General features: G+C 36.4%; 1 pseudogene across 1 annotated transcript; it reads right to left on the bottom strand.

Moving 5' to 3' along the window:
* Positions 1–1,287: 1,287 nt before the first annotated feature.
* On the bottom strand, positions 1,288–2,856 carry LOC149250033 (xyloglucan endotransglucosylase protein 1-like; annotated as a pseudogene). Its single transcript, XR_016265926.1, has 4 exons — positions 2,533–2,856; positions 2,313–2,419; positions 2,022–2,216; positions 1,288–1,922 (listed from the first exon to the last, which is right to left on the bottom strand). The product of XR_016265926.1 is annotated as a xyloglucan endotransglucosylase protein 1-like (transcript).
* Positions 2,857–3,889: the final 1,033 nt, after the last annotated feature.

Genomic DNA, 3,889 nt, shown 5'->3' with positions numbered 1-3,889 from the left:
CAAGCTTGTTTAGTCGGTTGGTTGATTCGTATTATTGTCACATCTAAAATACATCCTTAATTATTCTTTTAGTGATGTTGAGAGCGGTGGTCTCATGCATGGATATATTTTTAGTTGAGTTAATCGATCTTATTTTCTATTCAATCACACAAAACTTACCAAATTTATAAAGAACTCTCGTTTTTTAAACTGTGCAGTTTAATAATTTATATTTCAACTCTTTTCCAGTATTGTTTAGTTGGTTGATTGGTATCATTGTCACATCTAAAGTACATCCTTAATTATTCTTTTCCAGGTTAGTTGATTCATATGATTGTCACATCTAAGGTACATCCTTAATTATTTCACGATTATTATTACACCTAAGAAGTATGCAAAATTACAATAACATATTTACAATACAGTGCAAGGGTTATGAGATCACAAAATTTAGCCTACTTGATGCTTGCTTAGGTTTGCTTCAACTTCTTAATTAATTAAATTTACCAATAAATTAAATATTAATAAATAAAAATAGCCCAGAGAAACCTAAAGCATCTGCAACACAACACTGGGTAGAGAATAAAATGAAATCTAAATAATGAGTTACAACACTATATTTTCCCTGATAGTATGAGTAGAATGCTCACTTCCATTTAGTGACACTTCCCTAATAGAATAAGTAGAATGCTCTCTTCCATTTAGCAGACAGCCCCCGGGGAAACTTTCGGTGTTTACACAGTAATCATAAATCATATACTCCTTTCGCAGCCACTAAAGCCTGTTCTCTGGGTGGAGTCCAAAACTTTCTTCGACAAGGGTAGAAGAAGTAGCAGCAATGATGTCAGCCGAAGAATGCAAACAAAGCGGGTTTCACTTCAGTCGGTCTTGACGAGCTGACCTCTGGTTGCCCAATCATTTGTATTCCAAAGTCTAGAGTAGATACCAATTGATATCTGTCATCCACTTTACCCAACTCTCTCTTCCTCATATTTTGGGTTATGAAATTTCTGTGGTATCAGTTTTCAAGGACAGACAATTGGTCAAAGTACCAAATTTAATTTCGTAGTAATCCGTTTCCAAAGTTAGGCAATTGCTGAGGTATCAAATTTTAACTACAGGAGGAGACAAGAGATCAATTTCCACCTTACCAAATGTATCAAAAACTACAGCTGAAAGGAAATGGATATATACCAACTTGGCCTAAGGTATTGGTTCTTCCTGATTTGGTTTATGAGATTACGTGAATCAATTTTCAATTACAGAATCATGCAGAACAGAGGTGTCCTTATCCATTTAAAAAAAAAATTAATTGAAAATTGTTATATAAAGGACAATGATATTATATAAAGAACAAAATAATGAGTCCCTTTCGACTATTACAATTACGCGTACATTCATATATGTATTGGGAAAACAATGAAATAATGGAGCCCATACAGCAGATTCTGTATACAATAATGTATGTACTTGAAAAATAATGAAAGAATGGAGCTCATAGAGCAGAAAAGAATGAATAAAAGAATTGTCGGAAGGGCAGGGCATCGAAAATACATCAATCAGACAATGGAGTTGAGTTGGGCGCTCATTTACATTCTGCGGGTAGCCCCTGGGGGAACCTATTGGTGTCAGCACAGTAATCATAGATCATATAGTTATTTCGCACCCACTGGAGTTTCTGCTTTTGGTTCGAGTCCAAAGCCTCCTCTGCAGCGAAGTTAGAAGAAGCAGCAGCATTGAAGTTGCGGAAGGATGCAACAAAAGGGGCTTTGCTCCAGTCTGTCTTGACGAGTCCACCTCTAGTCGCCCAATCATCTGCATTCCAGAGGCTTGAATAGACCTTCATTGCTTGGCTCTTAGGATAGTGATAATTGCTATCCACTTTACCCAACTCTGTCTCCCTGTTCTTAAACACTCGAACGGGAGTCTCGTCTACAGAGAATCTGAATAACAAACACACATTTATAATTCTGTTAGATTCAGAAATTGTATTGTGCTCTATTGAATGGATGAATGAGTGAAGAGGTAATAAGAGTACATACATGATTTGGTTTGATGTCCAGAGCACGGAGTAAGTGTGGAAATCCAAGGTTGGGTCGAACCACAAGTAAAATTGTTGCTCACGATTGCCCAGGCCTTGAGCGAAGACATTAGTGTGCATAATATAAGGATCCCCAGAGAGGTTGCCAAGAAATTCAAAGTCTATTTCGTCATGTTTGGGGCCTTTGAGACGATAGCTGCAAGCGAGCATATACCAGCAACATGTTAGCATAACATAGGACAAGATATTGTCATTTAGAAAATTAAAAGGGTAGAGTAACAATAAAACATACATAATAGGCATAGGCAGTGACTGTGCCTGCAGAGTTGCCAGGTACCAACTTGATTTGCATATCAATCTTTGCAAACAGATGCTCCTCTTTGGATTGAAACCCACAACCTGTCATAAAAAACGGAAGGATCAGAATGTCGTAGGCGGTATAATAAGTGTATATGAAAATGAAATAGTTACAGAGCATGTTGCCATGAAATTTATATTTAGAAAAATATTACCTGAAGTTCGATCCAGAGTCAGCTGTAGTTGTTGGCCATTGTCAAGGATTTTAGCACGATCATTGCCCCATGTAATGTCGACATCATTGTAGAAATTTGCAGAGACAGTTAGGAGAAGTGTCGATGAGATTAACAATAAAAGGAAGAGGAGGGGCGTGTCCATGTCCAAGGACAGAGTAATGCAGGGAGGATCTGGAAGGAAAGGAAGAGAATAGCCCGAGATGCGTGCGTAAAGAAAGAATATTGGATTGAATGAGTGAAAAAACAAGCAGTAGGCTGAAATTGCTGTGGGAGATGGATGTGTTTGGAGTGATGACTGATTGGGCCCGTTATATATAACATGAATGGCAGTGGGCATATGTCGTCTCACCGCGTCGGCGAGGAAAGATGAAGGAAACAACGGCGAGAAGTATGCGCGGTCGCCAGGCAAACATAATGAATGATTGAAGGTCATCGTGGCAGCGAAAGTTGTTGGAGTGCGTCCCAACTTTATTGGATGGCTTTCACTTCCGCGTGTGGCATATTCGAAAGGACGGAAGTCATTAGATGGATTTAAATGCGGAGAAGAAAGTAATGGAGGTGGAGTTCATTCAGAGTTAGCTCCGACCTCCAACTGGCATTTCAACTTTTGGTACGACTTCTACAGAGCAACGCACAACAACCGCCTTCCTTCCTTCCTTCCACGCGCTTTGCTTTCCAGTAACCGCCTTTAATAATCGATTCTACGTTCCGAAAACATTGGATTTAACATTTGTATAAAGATGTGTCTTTTTCAAACTTCCGCCAACACAAAAGGCTTATTTTGTACCAGCTCCATTAAATCTGATAACCACACCTTGAAGTTTCCATTAATAAATTTAAAATTTTCTTACAGAGATTTACAGTTTGTCGGTTCCAATTACTTTTCCAAGTCGGGCCAGCGCACTAGGTTGGGTGAATCGAGTGTCTGGGCTTCATACGAGAACCAAATGTTTTGCATTTGGAGAATACATGCATATAATATGATTTTTTATCGTAAAAAATATGGTTATACTTGTATTTTGGAATATATAAAATTAATCTATATAATATAAAAATTAACAATAAAATAATAATAAGAAATAAAAAAGAAATTGTTAAATTTTTATATTAATAAAATGGTTTCTGAGAAGTCTTGTGCATATAGATTGTTAAAAAAAAAATACATTCTAAAAAAAGTTATATATATAATTATAATATAATGTATTTATTTTTAAGAATCACAAGTTATATATTAACAATTTTCACATAAAGATTTTTGTATATACATTATGAATCGCAAAAATCTACATTCTAATAATTATAAGTTATTTTAAACATTAGTTATTTAAAGAACTTG

The sequence above is a fragment of the Pinus tabuliformis genome, chromosome 7 (genome assembly GCF_031772625.1).
Source record: "Pinus tabuliformis cultivar Carrire ecotype Pingquan chromosome 7, CPIR1, whole genome shotgun sequence".
In the NCBI taxonomy this organism is placed as follows: Eukaryota; Viridiplantae; Streptophyta; class Pinopsida; order Pinales; family Pinaceae; genus Pinus; species Pinus tabuliformis.
Note: the sequence above shows the minus strand (reverse complement) of the source record. Positions and strands in the feature narration are given on the sequence as shown.